Source organism: Schistocerca gregaria, chromosome X (assembly GCF_023897955.1).
Source record: "Schistocerca gregaria isolate iqSchGreg1 chromosome X, iqSchGreg1.2, whole genome shotgun sequence".
Classification (NCBI taxonomy): Eukaryota; Metazoa; Arthropoda; class Insecta; order Orthoptera; family Acrididae; genus Schistocerca; species Schistocerca gregaria.
In genome coordinates, this window is record NC_064931.1 from 794,422,205 (window position 1) to 794,435,805 (window position 13,601).

Below are 13,601 nucleotides of genomic sequence, written 5' to 3' on the forward strand. Positions count from 1 at the left end.
CATGTGAAACCCAGCTCGCACTATTTGTCCACGAGACTCAGAGGGCCATAGACACGGGTTCACAGGTAGATGCCGTGTTTATTGACTTCCGCAAGGCATTCGATACAGTTCCCCAAAGTCGTTTAATGAACAAAGTAAGAGCATATGGACTATCAGACCAATTGTGTGTTTGGATTGAAGAGTTCCTAGATAACAGAATGCAGCATGTCATTCTCTATGGAGAGAAGTCTTCTGAAGTAAGAGTGATTTCAGGTGTGCCGCAGGGGAGTGTCATAGGACGGTTGCTATTCACAATATACATAAATGACCTGGTGGATGACATCTGAAGTTCACTGAGGCTTTCTGCAGATGATGCTGTGGTATATCGAGAGGTTGCAACAATGGAAAAATGTACTGAAATGCAGGAGGATCTGCAGCGAATTGACGCATGGTGCAGGGAATGACAATTGAATCTCAATGTAAACAAGTGTAATGTGCTACGAATACATAGAAAGATAGATCCCTTATCATTTAGCTACAATATAGCAGATCAGCAACTGGAAGCAGTTAATTCCATAAATTATCAGGGAGTACGTATTAGGAGTGATTTAAAATGGAATGATCATATAAAGTTGATCATCGGTAAAGCAGATGTTAGACTGAGATTCATTGGAAGAATCCTAAGGAAATGCAATCCAAAAACAAAGGAAGTAGGTTACAGTACGCTTTTTCTCCCACTGCTTGAAAACTGCTCGGCAGTGTGGGATCCGTACCAGATAGGGTTGATAGAAAAGACAGAGAAGATCCAACGGAGAGCAGTGTGCTTCGTTACAGGATCATTTAGTAATCGCGAAAGCATTACGAAGATGATAGATAAACTCCAGTGGAAGACTCTGCAGGATAGACGCTCAGTAGTCCGGTATGGGCTTTTGTTAAAGTTGTGAGGACATACCTTCACCGAAGAGTCAAGCAGTATATTGCTCCCTCCTACGTATATCTCGCGAAGAGACCATGAGGATAAAATCAGAGAGATTAGAGCCCACACAGAAGCATACTGACAATCCTTCTTTCCACAAACTATACAAGACTGGAATAGAAGGGAGAACCGATAGAGGTACTCAAGGTACCCTCTGCCACACACCGTCAGGTGGCTTTCGGAGTAAGGATGTAGATGTAGATGTAGGTACCTTACAGCTGTTCATGACTGTGTCGCAGGAATCTGAAGGATGTTGAAGGAGGTAGTGTCGATAGCAACTAGGCTATAGACATGAGGGATGTTCATGTATGGGGAGATGCCATCAACAGTGATGAGTAGGAATCCCGGAGGTAAAGAGGTGGGCGTGATGGAGAGTCTATGAAGGAAGTGGTTAGTAACTTAGATGTGAGATGCTGGGTTTCTGATAACTGGTTGGAGAGATTGGTCAACCAGAGTAGAAATTCTTTTTGTAGGAGCACAATAACCACCTACAATGCAGTATCCAAAGCTGTGGGTTTTGTGCAGCACATAGAAAGTGCAGGTGAACGGTATCATTGAAGTGAGGAGGGAGGTGGTATCACAGGAGAGGCTCTGGAATGGGTGTAAGGATTTCAGTAGGGATTGGACACTATTGTGCACTTCTGGGATAGGATCACTATGACAGATATGTAGGTGGAGAAGTCAGAGAGTTGGCAGAATCCTTCTGTCAGTAGTTACTGTGATTCGGGACAGTGTTGTCCGTAGGAAGGACGATTAGGTCAGGATATGATTTGTGGTTGCTGATGACTGTCCATTCTTCATTTCGCTCATTTTTGATGAATATCTCTTTTAAGTTACTACATTGTCACAGAAGATCAATCCATGAGGTAACAAGCATAAACAAAATGACACTAGTGTTCAAGTCAGTCCAATAGGAGCTAATTCTAAGTGCACATTATGCTAAGTTGGACTTCTTGATTACTGCCTATGTGGTGACTCTATCAAGCATCAAGCAGCTGTAAACGCCATGAACAATGGTGTATATTTTGGTATCATCAGGTCACTTGTAATTGATACTGCACAGCATGAGTCATTGTGAGACTAGTAATTTAGTGTCTTGCTGTGAACTTGTTGGAGGTATCGGAGTTGTTGCTGGTGTGTGTGTGACTGAGAGCTTGCTTAACTTGGTTATATCATTAGTAAGTATTAAAAAGTTTGAACTATCTATTAACGTGATAATTGAGGGAAGTAATTTCATATATGTTTTCCAGTTTTGGAATTAAAAAAAAATTCTGTGCTGTCTCATTTGCATAATAACAAAAATGCATTCTGTTTTTCAGATACAAAAAAACTGGACAGTTAGTTGTTTTTCATCATTTTTTTATGGGTTGGCGATGTGCACTAGAAATTCGTGAACTGACCATAACAAGAGATATACAAATGTAATGGATAGTAATGAAAAACAGGGAACAGTTGACTTCTGAATCTCACAAGTTTTATAACACTCCACTGTAAGTTATTTGCATATTTCATAGAACACTGCACATACTGACCACTTATATCAGTGACTTTGGTTGGGACTGGAACACAGTGGGTCATGGGGCATAGTGAGAAATTGTTAATATAAAATATAGGACTGCTAGGTTGTCATCATAATTTTGCAAATTTATCCTATACTCTCTCAGCATTTAGAGGCCTGTGAAAACTAGACGAATTGTGACTTGTATGTTTTACCATTCTCCTCTGTAAATTTTGCCATCTCTTCTCCATTTTGTAGAAACCAAATATCGAGAACATAAGTAGTTATAGGTATTTTCTCTTCATACCATATAAAGTACAGAATTATATCTGTGTATGACTGAATAAATATATTTAATTGTATTGATGCAGTATGGGGCAGAGTGAACAATGTTTTCTGGACAGAGTCAGCATACATGCAGAAAAGAAAGGTGGTTTGCTATAGAGAAATAAAAACTACTCTTGGTCTAACACCTGCTGAAGAAATGAAGAAAACTGTGAACAGTGTAATTCAAGATGGTGTAAAAGTTCTCGCAGCTGTAAAATGACATAAAATCCCTAGACAGACTCTAAAAAGGTTAGTTATCTTGGTAATGTGATGGTAAAAAAGGTGCAGTAGTTGGAAGTGTACCAGAAAATACTGATAATGATACAAATAGGGCAGATATAACAGACAACAACACCATAAGCACTATCCAGTTGTAAGCCTCCCTATGACTAGTACCTTTTTAAACAGTTCAAGACACTTGGTATCACGAAAGGAATCTCAACCTTTTTGAAAAGCATCTACTTTTATGACAACAGCCCAGCATGGAAGAAAAAGAGGAAGGACTAGAATTATTACTTATATCCTGGAAAAGCAGGAGCTTCTAGAATGTGGAAATGGGAAGACAAAAAATTGGCCAAACTATCAAAATCAAACAACCAATAACTCCATTTGCAAAAATGTCAGAAGGCAACTTCAGCCAGAGAGCAGCTAATGCAGCTCTGTTATTCTTCAGATGAGTGACAGTCATGATAATTTGAGTCTTCATGACATGTGAGAATTTAGTATAGAACTTGAGCTCAAAGAGAATGATTGTGTTATTGAGAAAGTGTCAACCAAAAGAAAAGAAATTCCATTTCACCATTTCATAGCACATATCAATTCAATTAACAAAAATTAAAGAACTTCAGCTGTTACTAATCTCCAGAAATTGTGTAAATTTGACTGACATTTTTTGCTTGCTGCTGATTCAGAAGCACATAAAATTAGCTTCACAGATGTCATTTGTAGACTACCAAAGATTTCCACAGTCGACTGCATAAAACAAACTGTAGCAATGTCTCTTCTTAATGACATGGGTATTTTACAATATTCAATGATTTTATTATGTAGCAGTTCAACATATCACACAATGTTTACAAAGAAAAATAAATGTGTACAGTGTGTCTTCTGTTGTTGTTTTTTAACTCACTGTGCCCCAGGCCTGTGCCCACTGTGCACCATGATGGGGGTAAAATGGGCATTTTCATATCATTTTGCTGTCAAATATTCTGTATCTAAAATTTTTATTCGAACAAACATATAACATGGGATAGAAACTAAATGGCATAGGCTTCCTACATCACATGAAATAATCCATAAATATTATCTTTTTTTACCACAGAATATTCTAAAACAGAAAATGTGACATCCGTGCTCCAGTCTGCCCTAATTATATTAAGTAACCTTACAAAACAAAAAAGACACCTTTTTAAAAAAATAGTTTCTGTTGTCTATCAGTAACTTTTATTCACTGGTGAAACAGTTAAGTATTTAAATTGCAAATAGTGGAAATTATTATTGTTGCTAGTGTTATAGTTGTCAGTGCTTCTCTCAGTTAGTAAGCTGCAAACAACAAGCTTTATATGAAGCAAAATTTATTGTGACCTTGTTGCTTGGATAAATTTGTGTTTAGAAGTTAGCTATACATTGCATAAATGCTCTATGAGATGTCATGCTCATTTAGCTGCACTTCGATAATTCTGTTTGTCTTGACTATAGTATTTATTCACTTTACTGTCCTGTATGTGTTTTGGCATTACACCAGTTTCAAAGGTTCTACAAAAACATGGTATCAATGAGAGACATTTGATAACAACCAAAACAATATGTAGACCATGAAAAATGAATATAATTTAACAGTAACCTAAAACACAACAATGTTATGAATAACAAAAAGCAGAATGAATCCATCCAATACAGGCACAGTATGTCATCAACTTATTGTCATGGCATGGAATTGTAACCTCATGAAACTGCGATATGAAAGCCTTAAACAAAACAGATCAGCAGGTGGCACTTCATGAATGGTGGTGATGACTTATCACATTTTACCTGGGTGATTTTTTTGATGTTCACAAAGTGCGAATTACAGTTATACAGCCGCCAAAATTTAGTATGTCATAACCAACATGCATGAAGTGCCATTCACAGCTTATTTTGCTTGAGGTATTACCTACATTAGAAGATACAGTGTTATTCACAAACACATGAAGACATGAAATACAAAATTTTCAAATATTTTGTGTACATAGATTACAGCAGTGCAATAAGTCTTTTATGACATACTGATACTTGCATTTGTAATGTTTCACTGATGAAAACCTTAATTAACAAGTGATAAGTTTTTGGAATTGATCACAGTCCTCAATTTGAGGCCTGATGGTGATCAAACTAAAGACACAGATGATTTTGCAATGACTTGAATATGGATTTTCATACTCCATTACTGGGTGGAGAACTCTAGGACTCTTCTTCATAAGACATAGGAAGTGGCTACAATATCTGTATGATACTACTACTATGGCCAACTCAGGTAGGGAAATCTAGATTGATACAAATAAAATGGTAAAAGGATCTGTAGACCACTTTTCCTGTCAGATTCTTTCCAGATATTTACAGTAAAATCACCACAAATTAATAATCCCTCCCTTCTGTCTGACAGAGAGCACAATAATTCATCAAAATTTTTCATGAAAATTTCTGTCAGCCAGTGGAGACCTGTTTACTGTAACAATCAAAAATGTTACTTTTTCCACTAGCAACTCATAAGTGGACACTTCCACATCTTGATCTATGCTGAATTTACTTAGTTCTACATTTCTGTTTTTATATCCCTTTTTTATGAATGTGACTACTCCTACTTTATTCAGACTGGATACTTCAGTATGCAGCTTGCTTATAATCTCTATACCTATACCTATGTTAAGACAGAAAAATCACATAAATTTCTTTCCTACTACTAAGGACAGCAAATAAATTAATCACTCTGCCCCCTAATATTCTGATGAAATAAGTTGATTTGACTTTCCCCTCTATTATAATTTTTTTAATGCTGTCTCTTGAATTCTGAATTTGACCCAATGCAAGTGTCTCACTTGACCTCAGTAAGTGCAGGAATTTTCCTTTGTATGCTGATGGCCTCCCTTATGTTTTCTGCTAGTAGATCTCCTAACTTCTCCATACATTTCCTATTGAAGTGTAGGCCATGAGAAGTATTTCCCCATCTTCCAATAGCAACTAGTGGAACAGAACCAGTATGATATTTTGCCTCCATCAGAAGGAACCCTGTCAGATTTACTTCCTTTACAGCAGAGTTAATCCATGGCCATTCATGATGCCACAGAACCTCCACAGAACCCAAATTTGTGAGCTTGGTAGCTGCTCCTATTTTGTACATGTCACCCATAATGCCATATTTTTTTATTTTTAGCCAGTCTGTTTCCAGTTCACCCTATTATCAAAACCTAACCTTCTTTGTTAAAATCCTTGCACATTTGTTCTAGGTTTTCAGATACCTAGCTAAAGACATGAACTTGGTTTCACAAAACTTGTGACCTGGTACTCCACACCTAATTTTTCCTGTAGCTGCTGGCTTACACCATTTCACGTCTGCTGCCTAGCAGGAGAGCTCTTCTGTCCCTGCTCTGATTTTACCCTACTTATTAGTATGTTTCTGTTTTGCTGCTCCTTACATTTCTTTACATCTGTATGAGTGCCTGCTCTGATTCTGATAGCAAATTAAATCTACTGCTTAAATTAATTTCAAATTTGCTAATTAACTTTACCTCTGTTCACTCATTACTTGCCACCTTTCCCAACACCCCTTCTCTCTTTTCCCTTTTAGGTGTCAATTTTTTTGCATTTACAAAGGAAAAAGAAATTTATGTTATTCTGTTTTTATAATTCTCATGCATAATATTAGACCTAGATTTATGATTGTAAGTGCAATAAGAAAAATACACTTTTTAACAGTTTTTAGCTTATTTCACATGATGCTAACTCTTGCACTAACATAATTACATTTACATTATATTTATAAAAATAATAAATATGTAAAACAGCTTCAAATTTGTAATTTATGTATTTATTTGTGCCCAGAATTTACATTTTGATACATCCATGTGTCTAGTACTGTATTTCTTATCAATCAGGTTTAGGGGAAATTATTTAATTCTGTTTTAAATGATATAAAATTTCAGTTTCAGAAAATGAATGCTTGATGATGTTTTGCATGTTTAATTTATGGCAAGTGTTTTCAGTGAAAAAGCCCTGATGGGATCCCGATTTTGGCAGAACTAGACTTTCTTTTTTATAGATACATTCACAAGTTTTACAGTACAATTTTTTCTGCAACTTTCAATAATGGTTTTAGTTTTCACATTCAACAATTTTCATTTAATACTTGATTTTATAGAGGGGCTAACAACAGTACAGGCATGGAAAAATTTCTTGTTGAAGTGATTATTATAAAAATTATATAAGTGTCGTATTTTTCATATTGTGGCTAAAATACTGTTAATGCTATGTAAATTTTGTATTAAAATATATATATATATTGTACTAGGAAATGGTGTAAGTGCATCAATTACACTAAATTAGTTGTGTGTTTCTGAGGTGAAATAAAAACAGTTTTCCGCATTATGTTAAGAAATTCATTAATCAAAGTGGGTGCTATCAGTTCCCGTTGTAACTGAACCATGCTGTTGTATGCTTTCCTGAAATCATTTTTTTATCTTATCCCATAACAATTTACTCTCATTCTTAAAATTATTCATCTTGAATACTGTAGAAAATTATTTGATAATCCAGAATCAGGTTTCACTTTGCAGTGGAGTGGGCACTTGTTTGTATGTTAAACAGATTTATTCTGGCGGGAAGTTTCAGATCAGTGCACACACTACTGCAGAGTGAAAATTCACTCTCGAAATAGTCCATCAGGCTGTGGCTAAGCCATATCTCCACTATATCCTTTCCTCCAGGAGTGCTAGTCCTGCAAGGTATGCAGGAGTACCCCTGAGAAGGTTGGAAGGTAGGAGAGGATGTTAAGATGGAAGTGAAGATGTAAGTGTGGGTCTTGGGTAATGATGGATAGTACAGTTGGTAGATCACTTGCCTGTGAAAGGATAAGGTCCCCATCTGGCATACACTTTTACCCTAGCATTCCTTAAATGTTCTCAGCATATACATATTGTTTGACTTTTATAAGCACAGACTAAAAGGATGAGTAGAGGACAATGATACAAGCAAATAATTTTAATAAACAATGGTCTGGAAGACAATGGTTTCCTTGGTGTAATGCATTATGGTTCAAATGGCTCTGACCACTATGGGACTTAACATCTGAGGTCATCATTACCCTATAACTTAGAACTACTTAAACCTAACTGACCTAAGGACATCACACACATCCATGCCCAAGGCAGGATTTGAACCTGCGACCATAGCACTCGCGCGGTTCTGGACTGAAGCGCCTAGAACCGGTCGGCCACTGTGGCCAGCGTGATGCATTATGACTGAGTACATGAACACCTTATAACAGAGTCAGTGATGGTCCAAACTGCAGATATACACTTGAGGAAAATAAAGTACAAGTGTTCCACATGGTCACTGCTCATTGGAAGACACCCTTCAGCATGTCTCCTCACTGATGCCCGCACGCATTAAAAAACCACAAGCATGTTCTGAATCCCCAACGTTATTCAATTTGTATATTGAGCCAGCAGTAAAGGAAACAAAAGAAAAATTCAGAGTAGGAATTAAAATCCATGGAAAAGGAAAAACTTTGGGGTTCGCCGATGACATTGTAATTCTGTCAGAGACAGCAAAGGACTTGGAAGAGCAGTTGAACGGAATGGACAGTGTGTTGAAAGGAGGATATAAGATGAACATCAACAAAAGCAAAAATGAGGATAATGGAATGTAGTCAAATTAAATCGGGTGATGCTGAGGGAATTAGATTAGGAAATGAGACACTTAAAGTAATAAATGAGTTTTGCTATTTGGGGAGCAAAATAACTGATGGTTGATGTAGAGAGGATATAAAATGTAGACTGGCAATGGCAAGGAAAGCGTATATGAAGAAGAGAAAATTGTTAATATCGAGTATAGATTTAAGTGTCAGGAAGTCGTTTCTGAAAGTATTTGTATGGAGTGTAGCCATGTATGGAAGTGATATGTGGACAATAAATAGTTTAGACAAGAAGAGAATAGAAGCTTTCAAAATATGGTGCTACAGAAGAATGCTGAAGATTAGGTGGGTAGATCAAATAACTAATGAGGAGGTATTGAATAGGTTTGGGGTGAAGAGAAATTTGTGGCTCAACTTGGCTAGAAGAAGGGATCGCTTGGTAGGACAAATTCGGAGACATCAAGAGATCACCAATTTAGTATTGGAGGGCAGTGTGGAGGGTAAAAATCGTAGAGGGAGACCAAGAGATGAATACACTAAACAGATTCAGAAGGATGTTGATTGCAGTAGGTACTGGAAGATGAAGAAACTTTCAGAGGATAGTATAGCATGGAGAGCTGCATCAAACCAGTCTCTGGACTTAAGACCACAACAACAACAAGGTACCACTTTGTAATTCATGACTTACTTGCAGCATTTTGAAATAGATGTAGCAGTAGGTATTAGCAGGGCTGTAGCATCAAGTGCTGTGTCACTTCCATTAGTCTGCATTAATTAGTTGATCAGTTAAAATATTTAAGAATAGCCTGTTTGCAGGGAAGGACAGCAATCATTTTGGAACTATTTAATATTTGCCAAGTTAATGGTTGTGTTGGCCCTTATTCTGATATGATCCTTCTATGAAAATAGAATGAGCTCAAAAGTGTTTACTTTCTCCTGAATACATAAATAGGCCTGTTTCTCTTCATAACATGGCATGTTGTAGTACTGGCCTCAGTATCAAAGAAACTGTGCAATTAATTGAGAAATATTCATTTTTAAATTCATCTAAAAAACTAATCGTACAGTTAGTAGATTTTGCTTCACAAAAAAGACAGAAATTTTGCTATTGAGTTAGGAAACAAGAAATAATGGGGAAGAACTAAGCAAAACAGAGGAAGTAAATAAATCTAGTTTCATATTATCTTTACAGTTTTTGCCTCCAACTGACATGATTTCTGTTTTCTCCCCTTTTCCTTTTGGTTTACCTTCCGATATTTGCACAGTTTAAGATACAAGTAATACTTGTTTAGAATGTAGCTCAGATGGCCATCTGATGTCCAAATATCCTCATAATATTCTATTTTTCTTTTAAAATTGGCTATGAGTACAAACTTTTGCAATGAAACATATCTAATTTAAGAATAGACATAACTTCCCCTCCCAACATCTAATTTAATGTTACGTCTTTTCTTTTGCCATCTATTACATTCCGATTACCTGTTTTCTTAATGGTACATAGCCACACGTAATATCAGACATTGCTGTAGAATTATGCCATTGTTCCTCCTTGCTTTCATGAGAACTATTCTTTATAAAATAGTTAACTTCTGCTCTGAGGCCAATGACATTACATGTTTTACTCTTTAGACATAATGACGATTATAGATATCGTGATGGATTATATATAAATATTCTCAGGCAATGTAATATAATCTGATGATGAGTTTGAAATCTCAACTAATAGCACGCTAAAGACATCAACTTCATAACTGTTGGTGTATTTTCCAACATGCCTTTCACTAAATATAATAATTACAAAATTATTAGCTCAAGAAGAGAATTCATGTATTTTATAGACTAATTATACTAACTGACCTGAGCAGTAATGGTAAGTGGGTGGTAATAAATGTTAAAGGAATGGATTTATTAATGCCTTATGTTTGTTTAAAGCTTTGCCAAGTCTTTTTGCTTTTGTTCCAGGCAATGAGTTATGCAGTCACTGTTATATTGACAGTGTTGGTTCTAAATTGCTTGGGCCTTATCTCAGCAGAAGAGACTTCACTTATGAGATCAAAATCTACAGGTACTCATTACAAGCTGCATACATTGCATTCCCTGGCAAGCCAGTACCTGAAACATGCTTCCAAATTCAGCACAACTGTAGACTTTACTGTCCCACTTTTCTCATTTAAGTTTCCTCTTGGTGATCAAAACAGTAGTACAGCTATCATTCAGCAAAATTTGATTGGGCAATTGATTTATTTTTTTATTACTGCAATTTCATTTATTGCATCAATTTCTGTACCCTATTTTATTAACAAAGTGAAACAAAATGAAGATACACCAAAATTACAACTAGAAATAGATTACTGTAATAAAAAGTATCATAACCACTATCTGTGGCAATTATTATGTGAAATCAATGAAAATGTGGTAAAGCACAACAGAATTCCAACAGCATGGCCAGAAACCTAAACACAAACAGAGTATACTTTCAGAATCTAACTGTGCTGATTTTGTATTTGTGGCACTTTAATGAAAAAGGAGGTTACTGATGATTTGTAGCTGCATTTCTGAAATAATGAAATGAACCAGTTCTTGAACGGTATATCTGTGGCTTTGACATTGGAATTGATGACCCCTTTTAAAAATTGTATCTATTGTATTGTATCAGTAAAATAATTGCCTTAAAACATGCAGTAAATTTGTTTGCAACCTGTTTTCAAGTGCATGTATACTAAATTCACAGAAAACAAACCTGTATGTATAAATTAAGAAACTACCCTATTTATTCTTGAATTATTTGCTACAGATATGACTGACACATTAAAGTGCTCTGAACGATGTTTTATCACGAGCGAAAGAATAGGTTTTAATTGAGAAATGGCTGACTCTATTATTTTCAACTGTTTAGAAAGGGGACACTTAAATTTTAATGATGTTAATATAAATAAAATTGTGCGCATTTCTAAGAAAACTTTGACTATTTACAGCCAGTAAGTTTTCTTTTATGAAGTGAAAACATTCCAGGAATGCAAGAAGGAAATTTCTCAACCCGGCACAGACATGGCTCTGATCAATTAAAATTTGTTTATGTTATTTTGTTACATATTGCTCAATATTTTAAATCTGTGGTAAAGTTTTTTTTACTAAAGTGCTTTAAGTAGTCGAGTTATGTCTGATTAAACATGTATATTGTTATGTCTTTAAAAAAAAGTTTCATTTTTGGAAAGTGTATCAGAAAAGGAAATTCATCCAGAATTGGTGAAAATTTAGAAGGAGGCTGGTTCTTAATTTTCAACAGTTGAGAAATGAGGAGCTGAATTTGAATGTAGTCTACTCCTCCTGAGGATGGTCCACAACCACAGAAAGGAAAATGCCCAATATAGTACTGAAAAATTGTCAATTACAGATACATGAATTAGTTTATGTCATAGACATTACAGAACAGATATTACAGAAGGAAGAATGTAGCAGGTTTTACTTGATAAATTATCTACATTACATAAGATATGGGCTGCATTTGTAGAATGCTGACAAAGAGAAATTGGGAAAGTGAATTTTTTAGTGACTGGGTTTGTCCACTAATTTGTTATCATGGATGGATATAGATCCTCCTCTACTTCATGTGAAAAGTGAAGTAGTATCAATTGCAACATGCTGGTCCCAAACTAAAAACATGAAAATGAAAATTATGCAGCAAACATTTAGAGACATAGTTTTCTAGATTACAAAAGAGGTTCCTCTCATTGAATACCCTAAAAATTATAAAACAAACACTGGCAAACAACATAAAAGTATTCTGAGCCAACAGAAACTAAATATGTAAGAAGAGTCCTATGCTGAAATAGAAGGAAAAAATGTTTAATGAAAGTCATTTTTGTATATCACCATGAGATTGTAATAAGCAAATTTTTATTAGCTTTCAGTTTCTATCTGTTTGATCATCATCTGGTAAAATAAAAGTATAAAACATGAAACAAATCTGAAAATCTCACAAATGGTCTCCTAAAACAAACAAAACAAGATTTACAAACAAAATACCTACTCTGGCCTGCAAAGTAATCACCATTAACTACAACACACTTTGGCATTGGTTGTAAAGCTGTTTGAAACTGTCAACAAGTGGCACCTTGCAGAATTGCTTGAAGCATCATGGTCGCGTGCTGTTAGACTGTTCACTAACACTTTTTTTGTCCTCTATATTTGATGTCAGTAGACTTCTGTTTGCTGCTCTTCCTTAAGCTAGCCCTGAAACTCTTATGCTCTTGTGCAATGTCTCTAAAGCATAAACCTTTCAGGGATAATTTTAGTTGGGAAAACAAAAAGAAGTCTGCTGGTGCCAAATCTGGAGAATAAGGAGAGTGCTGAAAACTAGTTACTTTCCATCGGTGACATAGGTAAGCATGCAGATAGCTAGCAATTGGTAACAAAAAATGAAATGAGCATGTGACATTGATGGCTGGGAGGCCCCATTTGGGAAAGTTCGGCAGTAGGGTGCAATTTGAGGTGACACCACACTGAGTGACTTGTGCATCGGTGATGATGAAGACACCACAATGCCCAGTCCACAAGCAGAGAAAATCTCCAATCGGGCCAGGAATCAAACCTGAGCCCACTGCATGATAGGCAAGCCATTACCACTCGGCTAAGTGGGCAGACACATTTGGTAACTGTTTCCAACGATATTCAAACTGATGTCAGAAGTGTGTTGTAGCTAATGGTGATTACTTTGAAGCTCAGTAAAGGTATTTTATTTGAAACTCTTGTTTCCTTTATTTTCTGAAATCATTAATTGTACACTTTGGACATTCCTTGTATATTTTGAAAAAAAATATGTTTCAGTAGAGCATTATTCCTGCCCACAGAGGTGTTTTGGCAATGGGAAGCTTGAGGAAATTGTAGTATAGGTTGTCGGAAGAGGCAGATCAGATAGTATCTGACTTTCACTT

General features: G+C 35.9%; 1 long non-coding RNA gene across 1 annotated transcript in view; it reads left to right on the forward strand.

Moving 5' to 3' along the window:
* The window catches only part of LOC126297802 (uncharacterized), a 50,590-nt gene extending 38,291 nt beyond the window's left edge, over positions 1–12,299 (forward strand). Inside the window, exon 2 of the long non-coding RNA XR_007552577.1 lies at positions 10,630–12,299. This is a non-coding gene — a long non-coding RNA (uncharacterized LOC126297802). The remainder of the gene's footprint in view (positions 1–10,629) is intronic.
* The last annotated feature ends 1,302 nt before the right edge of the window (positions 12,300–13,601 follow it).